This window comes from Staurois parvus, unplaced genomic scaffold (genome assembly GCF_062004578.1).
Source record: "Staurois parvus isolate SC_StPar_1 unplaced genomic scaffold, SC_StPar_1.0 ptg000668l, whole genome shotgun sequence".
In the NCBI taxonomy this organism is placed as follows: domain Eukaryota; kingdom Metazoa; phylum Chordata; class Amphibia; order Anura; family Ranidae; genus Staurois; species Staurois parvus.
The window spans coordinates 1,072,476-1,085,507 of NW_028318464.1; the positions used below are offsets into that span (position 1 = coordinate 1,072,476).

The window sequence follows — 13,032 nt, forward strand, 5'->3', positions numbered from 1 at the left end:
TCTTGAAATATATGAGAGCTGTAGGCTTGAGGAAACCGAATACCCTATAAATACCAAGATTAGTCAGCACAACACTGGGATATACACACAAAGTGTCCTTAACAGGAAGACAATACTGTTCCTCTTTTAGTGGGGGTTGGGCAGCCCACCCATGTACACACAAACTCATACAGGAAATCCTAAAGTACTATCTAAGGTCAAGAATTCACCAAATCCCTACTGAAATAGAATACTTATCACAATGAATACTACTGACCCTTGAAATTCAAGTCAATAAACATCTTGAATTTCAGAAAAATATTTCCTAGGAGGACAAACAAATTAGCACAAGCCACATACAATAAATGTACTAGCTATGCTGCATTCATTTGTATAAGACAATTAAGGAGGGGGAGGGATTGCTTTAATTAAAAAGAATCCTTCATGGTGTTTTGAAAGGAAACCTGCAATAAACAAAATGCGCATTTCCCTTATTCCCACCTTCCATACATTCCAAAACATTTTGTTTTTTGGGTGTCAGAAAAACAAACTGCTATAGAAAAGCATGGGGAGAAAACACAGCAAACAGGCGTGGTATTCTAATTACACCTTACATGCCTTTTTTCCAAAAGGGAAAACGGGTGACGACAGTAAACAGGATAAAAGTCTCAAACTGTAAAGTATACAGTGCAAGGCTCTGTCTGAGGAGCAGCTACTGAAATATCAAACGTGAAATATGGATTCTCTCTCCTGTCAGCCAGAACATGCAGTCACTGTATAAGAGGTACTGATGAAAACCACACGGCCTACATTCTGCCCCTGTCCAAACAAATCTGCTAACAATGTCATTATACCTCCCCACCACCACATTTAGTCTAGACGAAGGAAATGCACTCCATTTAGAAAGGAAAAAAATCAACTGAGTAGGTGTCAGGATCCTAGATGTGTCCTCATCATTCAAAGACAGAAAAAGACAGTGAAAATATGAAGGCTGCCATTACTGTCTGCTTCTGAAAAATGCTAGTTGCCTGGTTGTCTCCTACAGCAGATTTATTAGCCCTGGCGGAGTTCTCCCCTGCTGGACACCCTGTCCACTCATCTCCATTACAATACAGGCTGTTTTGTAGTCCAAGTTACTTGAGAATGTTGCATTTTTGCAGTAACAGCGATGTCAGCTCACTACGGGAAGTTAAAGTACAAGTTCACCTTTTGTAACATATAATACCCATGTTCATGTTACAAATGCACCGGCACCCTGCATCCCCCAATCCCCCCCAAGCGGATCCACCTGCTCAGCAAGGGATCTGTCTTCTGATCCCTGCTGAGCAGCAGGATGACAGGTCCATGTCTGCTCTGCACAAACAAAGAGGACACGAACACAGCCCCTGGTTTCTATGGGGCAGTCAGATGTAAATGGACTGCCATCCGATCTGCTAGTTGGATGGGGTACAGATCCCCCCATCCATCTCTTTTTAGGCGATGTTAACGTGTCACTTTAATAGCATTCTGGATATATAGTAGGAACAAAAAGAATTTTACTTTTTACAGATAAAACAGGGTGAAATATGCTTATTTGGTAAAGATATGCAAAGTGTTTTTTTTTTTATTTTGCTCAAACACTTTGAATGGTGCACTCACAATGGGCCAGGTTGAACTGAACCACACCAGAATTCAATGGTCTCCTCTTCCCCACTGGTTTGCACTCACAATGGGCAAACTTCCATCATCAATTCTGACAACCAGATCACATCAATCCCTGCTTTTGTGCCCAGTTATCTGAGGAGATTTCTGTGCTCAGGCATGGTTTGCACTGACTATTAAATAAATTGTAACAGAGCACAGGTGAATTGCGCTCAGGGCCATGTCTTCCAAGTGGTTCAGGACATGATACGCTTAACGAACTTCAGACAGTTCAAAACACACACTACAGAAAACAAGACCAAGAAGGTGAACTGTGAAAGTGAAAATAAACTAAAAGTTCAATGAACACTTTACACCCTCAACATCACCTCACCAACAACTGTTGTATGGCTGTCATGGTTTCAGCTAACATACAGCATCATACAGATCCCCTTTTTCAATTGGGTTGCCTTGACAAAATGACTATAAATTGCCCCAAAAATGTTTACAAGACAGCAGGTGGATGAAGCCTACCTTTTAGTTACACAAAGCCATATGTTTTCATTGTGCACCATTACCACCTTCTAGCCGGAGACCTCCTAACAACCAATGACATCATCGGTTCATAAGGAGGAAGTTGAGCTCCTGCACAGTATCTTTGTTTGCACCTCCTTCTGCCCCCTCAGTTAGCACTGGGGTCATATTAGCTGAGTATATCTGTCTTTTAACACCCAACTGCCTCTGACCCGATCCACCTACACTGATCCTCTTCCATTTGTTTTTAATGGACCGATAGGAGGTAGGCGGGTGTACACAGACACAAGTAAAACAGAATATTTATAATATATACAAGGGGCGCTCAAGTCAAACAGGGACTTTAAATTTTACAGGTAAAAAAAAAAGGACTGCCAGAGTAGCGGTACTACATGCAGTAGTAAGAGGCAAGAGTGTCATATTACTGATAGGTGGTGCACATGCTGTGGGCCAGTCAGAGACAGTTAATCAAGATGGCAGATAGTGATAGTGCATGCACGGAACAGCGTGTGGTGATGATGTTTCTTGTGAACGAAGGCGTAAAACCCACGGATATCAACAGAAGACTTCAAGCACAGTATGGTGATGAGATGCTCAGCCGCAGTAAGACATTTGAATGGTGAAAACGTTTCAAAGATGGCCAATGTTCATCAGTGTCAATAGCGATCCGGGCCATGGTGGTTCCCAGCTCACAGCAGTCATTCCTGTGAATATTTAGTGTGTGGAACAGGTACCTGATCCTGGATAATCGATACATAAATGGTCGTGAAATTGCACAAGAAACAAATCTTTCTGTGGGAACAGTGAACACAATCATGACGAAGTGAAGCAGGCTGTCCTAGAATAATTCAGGCAAATCTTTCTATACCAAAGCTTTCCAGGCATTAAAAACTGGGATAAGTGCATAAATGTAGCAGGGGAGCAAGTAAAAAAATAAATGCAGTTTCCACTCCCTGATATTTGTTCTTTTATCATATAAACTCCTGGTTTGACTTGAACGCCCCTCGTACTTTGAAATAAAAAGCAAAGGAAAGTTTTAGTCCGGTGTTAAAATGCAGTGAAGTGTAGCAATCAAGGCATGTCCAATATATTGGGGAAGGTAGCTTGACAGGATATTTTTCCCTAGTCATCTTCTAGGACAGCTCACTTGAGAGATAGGGCTCCTCCCAGGAAACACCCGCTCCACCTTTTTTTTTTCCCTTTATAGGCGTCCTCTCTCCCATTGGCCCCCAGTTTTAGTGTTTCCTCCGGCCAGGAAGGAGCTACGCCCATTTTTTATTTTTAGTCTGGGCTCTCTGGCGGAGTACAGAGGGTCCCTGGCTGAGGTCCCCCCGTCCTCCTTTCTCCAAGCAAGGCAGGGGCCTTGTGGGGGGACGACCTTTCAGCCAGTTTCATCCTTGAGTGCCCTTTGTAGGGTGGGGGCGTCGGACCCCGGATGGTCCCAGTGGGGCTCTCCAGGGGGGTAGAGCCCGCTCCGCCGACCGAGGCATTGGTGTCTTTCCCTGCGGGGGTTTTCAGGTAAGTCTTACCTGCTCCTGGATCCTGGCAGCATGGCCAGGAGGCGCGGCTGCGGTAGGTCTGGACGCTGCGATCGCGTCACTTCCGGGCGCCGGGTGACGTCACTTCCGGCGCAGGAGCATGGAACGGCCGCCGCCATATTGGAAATGGGCGGCGGACCGCGAAAGGAACCCGTGCCACGGCCGCTTCTCCACCGGCGGCCGTGAGAGGGAGGTCGGCGAGTGGGGATCGCAGGGGGGGGGGGGGCGGAGCCCTCCAGCCCTGAAAAACCGCCACACCGAGGCGGAGTCTGCGGCAGCATAGAGGCAGATCTGTCAGGACCGGGGGAGGCCTGCGGTAAGGTAAGGGCCTTTGTTTGGCCACTCTTCTTTATTTTTCCCCCCTCCCTCCCCCCCCCCGGGATAATGGGGTACCCCCACGCACACACAGCCCCCCTCTCCCCCCCAGGCCCACGGCTGGAGCTTGTGAGCAGAAAAAGAAGTGTGCCACTTGTAGGAAGAAACTGGCGAGCTCCTGGAGGAAGCAGCTCTGCCAGGGGTGTATAGACAAGCTCATCAAGAAGGAGTCTGGATCTCTTTTTAAAGACTTCCTACAGAATATGACGCAAGAGATGTCCAAGACATTTCAAAGCTTCAGGGAACAGAAACCGGGGCCGGCCCAGGATGAGCCCCAACCGGGCACTTCAGGCAGCACCCAAGGGGGGAAAAAGAGGAAGCTGGACAAGGTAGCGACTGTAAGGGACTGGGAAGAGGCCGAACAGTCGGACACCTCAGATTCGGAGGAGGACAAGATTGAGGCTCAGGGCCCAAAGGCAGACAGGTTCCTTTTTCAGGTGGAAGACACGGAGAACCTGTTAAAGGTGATCTACGAGACCCTGGATCTGGAGGAGGAACAGCAGGACCTCTCTCTCCACGACCAACTGTACGCAGGGCTACAGGCAAAAAGCAGCCGTACATTCCCAGTGCACCCTGCCCTATGGTCCACGATCAGGAGAGAATGGGAAGAGCCGGAGAAGAAGGCTTTCCTTCCCAAGAACCTCAAGAGACGTTTCCCCTTTAAGGAGGAAGATGCCTCGGTTTGGGAGACTTGCCCGAAGCCAGACGCCCCTCTCGAGGATCTCGAAGGAAACGGACCTGTCCTTTGAAGACGGTGGGTCCCTGAAGGACCCGATGGATCGGAAAGCGGATGCGTTCCTGAAGAGAGCATGGGAAGCGTCCGCAGTGAATTTCAAACCTGCAGTGGCGACGACCTGCGTGTCCAGAACCCTGGATGTGTGGTTGGGGCAGCTCCGTTCGCATCTGGAACAAGGCACCCCGGGGGAAGAGATTCTGAAATCGCTGCCGGTGCTGGAGAAAGCGGTAGCCTTCATCGCGGACGCATCAGCAGAGACCATCAGACTCTCTGCTAGATCTACAGCGCTCATAAACACGGCGAGGAGGGCTATCTGGCTGAAATCTTGGCAGGGGGACCTGGCCTCCAAGTCTAAACTCTGCGGCCTGCCGTTTGAAGGAAAACTCCTTTTTGGGCCGGAGCTGAATTCAGTCCTGGAAAGGTCGGCCGACAGGAAAAAGAGCTTCCCGGTCCCCAGCAGGCAAGTTGGACGGAAGGGGTTTCGCCCATCCAGGCGATACACATCGAGGGAAGCTAGGTTCCAAACCCAGCGCCCAGGCTGGGGCGCGAGAAGAGGCAGGAACGAGCCGAGAGGCAGGGGAGGGTTCCTCTTCAACCCAAGCCAGAATAGACCCAAAACCCAGCCGAAGTGACTGGAGAGGCCAGGTGGGAGCGAGGCTGGGGCGCTTCCACGCACAATGGCTAAGGATAACCCAGAACACCTACATTCTGGAGGCCATCCACAAGGGGTACAGAATAGAGTTCACAAGGGCCCCCCCTCAGAGATTCTTTGCAACACCCCTGCCAAAGGACAGGGCCATGGCAGATGCATTGGTGGACCTCCTACAGAGTATGCTCAGTCAGAACGTAATCTGCCAGTTAAGAGAAGAGGAAAGGGGAAGTGGATTCTTCTCCCATTTCTTTCTAAGGAAAAAGCCGTCAGGTACTTACAGGATGATTTTGAATCTGCGAAAGGTGAACGAGTTTGTGAGGCCCAGCAAGTTCCGTATGGAATCCATACACACGGTGAAGGAACTCCTATCACCTGGGGTGTTTATGGCCTCGATAGATCTGCAAGACGCATACCTGCATGTCCCGATAAGGGAAGAATCCAGGAGATTCCTGAGGTTTGCGCTGGAAGGCGAAAAGGGTCCTGTGCTATTTCAGTTCAACACACTCCCCTTCAGCCTGTCGTCGGCCCCGAGGATATTTACCAAGATCCTAGCGGAGCCTTTAAGAGTCTTGAGACTGGAAGGGATAAACATCATCCCCTATTTGGACGACCTGCTTTTATTTGCGGACACAGAAGGAGGCCTGAGATCCCACATCGAACGTACGATATCTTTTCTGGAAAGTTTGGGGTGGCTTATCAACAAAGAGAAGTCACAGCTAACCCCCTCCAGGAGGATTACGTACTTGGGGTACGTCCTGGACTCCGCACATGCCCGCTCGTACCTGACATCAGAAAAAGCCCTCAACCTGCGGCAGGACACAAGGGCCCTCCGGAGGATGTCGACCTGCACGGTCAGGACCGCGATGAGGATAATCGGGAGGATGACAGCGGCAATACCAGGGGTGCAATGGGCGCAACTTCACTCCAGGGTTCTGCAAAATCACACCCTTTCCCACTGGGACGGCAGCCGAGCGGGTCTGAGTTCCAGGATCCGCATCACGCACGAAGTGAGGGAATCGCTAAGGTGGTGGGGAAGCGTCCTCACCTTGGAACAAGGAAGAAGTTGGAGGCTGGCCAGCCCAGTGAGGATCACCACGGATGCAAGCATGACTGGTTGGGGCGCCCATATGGAAGACGGCCTGGCCCAGGGCACGTGGGGTGCAGTAGACTCCAGCAAGTCGTCAAATTACAGGGAGCTGTTGGCAGTTTTCAAGGCACTTACGACCTTTCAGGAAAAGATAAGGGGGAGAGGTGTCCAGATTCTCTCCGACAATACCACAGCAGTGGCATATTTGAACAGGCAGGGAGGCACAAGGTCCCCAAGGCTGATGGAGTTGGCCGGATCCCTCCTGAGCTGGGTGGAGGAAAACCTAGAGTTCATCACGGCAGTACATCTGAAAGGGGACCTGAACCAGTTGGCGGATCAGCTGAGCCGAAGAGAGGCCATCCAGACAGAATGGTGCCTCAGCCAGTCAGCGTTCGATCAGATATGCGCCAGGTGGGGCTCCCCCTCTATGGATCTCTTTGCCAACAGCCAGAACACAAAGCGGGAGAGGTACTTCTGCCTGCAGAAGGACCCCAAAAGCGCGGGGATAGATGCGCTAGCCCAGCAGTGGGAAGGAGACCTCCTTTATGCCTTCCCTCCATTCAGACTACTGCCGAAGGTGGTACAGAAGATCCAGTTGTCTCAAGCCAAAGTTATTCTGATCGCGCCATTCTGGCCCAAGAGATCTTGGTTCTCCCGGTTGAAGGAGCTAAGTTTAGCAGACCCATGGATGATACCACCCACACGCGATTTACTCACCCAAGGGAGAGTGTTGCATCCTCATCCAGAAAGGCTGTCCTTAGCGGCGTGGCTTCTGAGCGGGACAGGCTAGCAGAAAAGGGGCTGTCGGCAAGAGTGGTCGCCACCCTCTTGGATGGCAGGAAGAGGTCGACGAATGCCTTGTACGACAAGGTCTGGAAGAAGTTTTCCGCCTGGAAGGTCAGAAACGAGGCACCGGGCGCCCCCATTTTGCATACAGTTCTTGAATTCCTTCAAGCCGGGGCGGATAAGAATCTGGCCACCAGAACCCTCAAAGTACAGGTAGCGGCTCTGTCGAACTTTCTGGAGCTGAGGTTGGCGGCAGTCCCATTAGTAATCAGATTCCTGAAGGCTATCTCCAGGCGCCGTGCCCCGTCCATGCCAAAATACCCCACATGGGACCTGGGCACAGTCCTGAAGAGCTTTCAGCAAGGGCCTTTCTAACCGCTGGATGAGTGTTCGCTCAGATCTTTGACTCTTAAAACCATCCTCCTCACAGCACTAGTTTCTGCCCGCAGAGTCAGCGAGTTGCATGCCCTTTCAGTGATTGAGCCATACTGCACCATCTTATTGGATAGAATCATCCTCCGCACGGACGTGGCCTTTCTACCTAAGGTCGCGTCACACTTCCATAGATCTCAGGAAATAGTAATACCTTCCCTGGAGGCCGATCCGGGCAGCACGGAGGACTATAGCAGGTTAGACGTTAGAAGATGTTTGATTACATACATCGAACGCACAAAGACATGGAGACACTCGTCCCGGCTTTTCGTCCTATTCCAGGGGCCAAGGAAGGGGGACGGTGCCTCCAAGGGCACCATCGCCAGATGGATCAGGGAGGCAGTTTCGGAAGGTTACAAGACGGCAGGCCTGTCACCACCGCCCGGCCTAAAAGCCCACTCCACGAGGGCCACCGCGGCCTCCTGGGCGAAAAAAGGGGGGGCCTCCCCCGGACAGATCTGCAGAGCCGCAACGTGGTCCAGTTTCGCCACCTTTACTAAGCATTACAGGCTGGACCTGATCAGCAGCAAGGACCAGGCATTTGGCAGGAAGGTCCTACAAGCAAGGTGCCCGCCCTAATGTACGTATTTCTATTCTACTCCTCTCAAGAGAGCTGTCCTAGAAGATGACTAGGGAAAACGCAGTTATTTACCTGTTAACTGTATTTCCAGGAATCTTCTAGGACAGCGTAACTCCCCCCCGATTACTGTATGATCACACAATTATGTGCAGGTATGTTGCGAACCTCTGAGGGGATATCTTTATTACCGGTTTTCGTCTGTTTTCTCCTAGGCCTTCGGTCATATTCTTATACTGGGGGCCAATGGGAGAGAGGACGCCTATAAAGGGAAAAAAAAAGGTGGAGCGTGTGTTTCCTGGGAGGAGCCCTATCTCTCAAGTGAGCTGTCCTAGAAGATTTCTGGAAATACAGTTAACAGGTAAATAACTGCGTTTTCTCCTTTTTGTAAAACACATGACACTCGATAGGCGACGATGAAATAGCAGCATTTGACCTCTATTATTACACAATATTTGACCACAAAAAAAAAACAAAAAAACACACCATTCCTTTCACGTGTTTTCCGATTGCTCATTTCTCGCCAGGACCCAAATTGAGTCATGGACGTGTTTGTGATAGGTCACTGACTGTTGAAGCCTAGTTTGTCCAAGCCTAGAATCAATGGCGATGGTGATACAGTACACTTTCCTTTTAAATCGTATACTGCAACAATCTGAGAAGTGGCCATTAAACAACGCAGTTAACATTTTTCAAATGTTTTCCCACCCAAAACATTTGAAATATATTTTAAAAATATTGTTGACAGCATAGGCATGTATTGGTGGCCGAAGCATGTGTGCCAAGGAAGTGAAAATAACAGACAAGGTTGTGATAGGATGTGAAGAGCCCCCAGCATTAGTTGAAAACATGTCCCAGCTTAAAGGGATTGTAAAAGATGTCTTTTTGTTTGTTTTTTTAATTAACAAACATGCTATACTTAAGCTGGCCATATACGGGTCTAATTCCGAAAGGATTTTCTTTCAAACATCTTTTCTAAGAATCTTCGTTCGCATTTCACACCATTAGGGGGTCACAGAAACGGACGATTTTCGTGTGACCATCGAATGTGAATGATCACGCATGTTGGAAATGTTTTTAAAAACTAACAAATTTCGAATCAGTGATGGGAGAAATGTGTGGGAAATATAAACGAAAAAGAAATTAGCATAAACTGTGACTTGGAAAGAAAAGAAAATTCTTTTCTGTAGCAAGATGAGGAGAAATTGAAGGCTTGGTTGGTTGAATTTCGAATCAATGGTGGCACCATTGGGTACAAAATGTACAAAATTTCCAAAAGAAAATTTGTTTGGAATTCGACACATATATGGCCTTCATTACTTGCCCAGATCCCCCTCTCCCTGAGTGCCCCAATGGTGCTCCTGGCTCCTCCACCCACCAAATGCCCTTTATAGCAAGCAGCTTGACATGGAGGCACTCAAGCAAGCTTGCTCCTGAGCCAGCTCTGTGTGTCCATAAGACCCACAGAGTATGACCCGCCCCCGCTCCCTCCTTATTTGCTGTGATTGACTGCAGCGGAAGCCAATGTGTCTGAGCCAATGAGGAGGGATCTCCTGCTCTTGTGCACATTGCTGGAACAAGATCAGGCTCAGGTAAGTATGAGTGTTGGTTCACTCTAATGCGGTGCGGAATTTGCACGTTTCTGTGCGATTCCCACACTGCATCAAAATCACACCGTTTATGCAAACCTCTGCAGGTGTGTGTGTTAACACCCTGAAATCGGTTTGCAAAACATGGTGCGACTTGCAGAATTGGATCTCAATGATGTAAACACCCATGTGATTCGATTCTGGTGCAGACAAAAAAGGGTCCTGCACAATTTTGGTGAGAATGTGGTGCGATTTTAGCCATACAGAATGGGAGAGCTCGTACTGAAGGTTTTCTACCTCAGTGCAGAAAATGCCTTAAGATAAAAAAAAAAAAAAAAACCTTCATGCCTTAGAACCACACAAAAATGGTGAAGAGTGTCTACAACACATCATTTTTCTTATTGTGTGTGGCTTTGCTGGCATTGGCAATAGTTATTTTCTTGGGTCTTAGTACAGAAACATTTTTCCTATTTGGGTCCCCGGATTAAGGAGTTTAAGAACCCCTGATCTAGACTATAAAAGATTTAATGAAGACTAATCAGATACAAGGTGGGTCATAGTTCAGCCTAAAAGTCCAAAAGGGAAATCTCTGCAGCTGTCATACATGTGTATTTGGTCAGTCATTCATTGGAAGATCCAACACCACATATGACAAAAGGTTTTACTTACTTACCTATGCATCACACAAATTGGAAACTCTGACAGCAAGCAAAATGATGTGCCACCGTGACAATATTTATACTCCAAAGCACACATCTCCCACTAAGGTAAAACATCAAGCAGCCATTAAAATCCAACAACATGCTTTGCATATGACTGAGCATCCATTAGCAGTTATGGAGGTCTGTCTGGGTGAGCAAAAAAACAACTTGCACCAATTCTGCACAACTCTGACTGACAATAAAAGCAAAGAGCATCATGTCTATGCTCAATTCTTAACCTATTACTGAATCAAAATAAAGCCACTAAAACATCGACAGAAAAACCACTCCTGCTGAAAGATATGCATACTTTAGTCCAGAGCTATGAAGAGTCTGCAACATTTAGGTTGCACTCACTGAAGTGTAAGCAGACCTATGGACATCCAAAGAACTAGATGGGAGTATCTTCAATATACTTTTGGGTAGCAATTCAAGTTCTTATCAATTACAGATACTGACAGATGACATTAATATTAAAGACCTACAGTGGGTATGGGATGCAACCTAAAAGATCCCCAATAGATTTACTGGGCAAGGTGGTGTTTTTTATGCCCTCAATACAGTCTCAAAGAAATGAAGATTTGGTTACTATTAACTCCGAATTAAAGGAAGTCTGAGGAACAAAAAGAGGGAAAACTTGCATTAAATACAGAAATCCATGACAATAGTAAACAATTAGGGATCTGCATAACCATATCAGTCTCTGCTGCAAGGTTATGTGCTGAAAGTGAAACATGCTACCTGGATGAGAGGGACCAGTGAGCAAAGGGATGGTCTCAGCACTGTGATTTTACTCCCTCATTCTCTAATAACAGACAAAGGGCAGGGAGGTGACCAAGATGTACTGCTTAACAGCAGTTGAGAAAAATCAGGTCATGGATCTCCCTATGCTGTCTGACCAGGCTGTGATAATCTGACATGATAAATATGTATTTCACCCAGGGGCGGACTGACCATTTGGAAACTCGGGCACTGCCCGGGGGCCCCATGAGATGCCCCTGGTACCTTTTTCATAGGCCTTTTTGAGTTTGGGCAAGGACACAGGTGGCCCATGATCCCCTATTTCCCGGGGGCCCCATGAGTTGTCAGTACGCCCCTGATTTCATCTGTGTATAGACATTACAGTAGACCTCTATGACATACACCTTCAGACCTGTTAAACTAGGATTAAAATCAACTTTGTTCTTTAACTGTCATTTCCAGAAAACACCTAGTGATAGACAGCCAGTGAATTTATCCTGCTACTAATACTGCCATTAGGATTAAAGCCAAACTCCAGGCACAAGAAAAAAAAAAGCACAACTGCAGTGGGGTGGAGTCCTACAGACTAAGTAAGGGAGGGTTATAACTCGTCGTCAGTTTTTTGGGGGTTTTTTGCCACCTGTGTCCCAATGCCAAAACAGGAAGTGAGAAAATCTCTGCAAATTAAGGGAATTCCTTGGGGACCCCAGGTCACCAGAACTAGTGTCCCCATAGGAAGAGTTATCCACTTACTTTTCCAGGGACAACCCAATATTTGGGGTTTCTTTTACTTTCAATGATAATGGCAAACAGGACAAATAGGCTGAATCTCTCTAACTGAGGCACAGACAATAAAAAAAAAACCCCTAATAGGTGTTCTAATCCATTTCCACTCTGTCCAAAACATGTGCAATGCAGGTTTTTTTTCTCCATCCTAAAGATGGGCTTTGAATCAAAAAGTTCACTTCATTTACTTTAAAGGCTAAATTAACTTTCAGTTCAAATCTATTAAATATATTCCAAGAGAATTAGAGAAAAAAAAAGCGTTTAAAGATTTTGACCTTTTTTTTTTAGGAAACAACCACACCTTGAGCAAAAAAGTCTGCCCCCTGCCAGCATGCTGCAAAGATGCAAAGAAGGACCCTTGCTCTTTTTATGGAAGCAGTGGGTTCTCCGACACAACCCTAATAAATCAAAACTAGATATCTTCATTCAGCAGGGAGAACAAGCTGTGCTACATGAACTGTTTATAGGTGGGGCTCAGCAGGTCAGGTGGAGAGATCACTACTTTCATACAGGGCCTTCTTTTCAGCATGCTGACAGGGAACAAGCTTTCTACATAGACTGTTGAGGCTTTTAAATTAAAAACAAACTGTAAGAATTTGTCAACCTTTAGTGCTGATGCACCAGGAATGTATTCAGCCGACTTAAAATAAAAATTCAACTGGGCCTTTAAGAGTTTAAAAAAAACCTGCTGCACCCAGAGTCTTGCATTTCCATATCCTTTGCTGCCTTCAAAAGAAGATCTGCAGACAAGTCCAATTCAGTCGGAATTTTGGTTACCTGCAAACCAGCTGTTCTCAAGCTGCAAGTGTTGCAATTTATGTGTACACATTCAAATATACTTGTGTATACATGCATATGCATCTCATTTACTGCGCTCAAACATAAATAATTCCTTTTTT

General features: G+C 47.1%; 1 protein-coding gene and 1 pseudogene across 2 annotated transcripts in view; one reads left to right on the plus strand and one right to left on the minus strand.

The window, feature by feature from the left end:
- Positions 1-13,032, minus strand: part of LOC149447816 (fibronectin type-III domain-containing protein 3A-like) — a 163,675-nt gene that overhangs the window by 112,721 nt on the left and 37,922 nt on the right. The window lies entirely within an intron of this gene.
- LOC149447817 (lamina-associated polypeptide 2-like) lies at positions 4,250-5,414 on the plus strand (annotated as a pseudogene).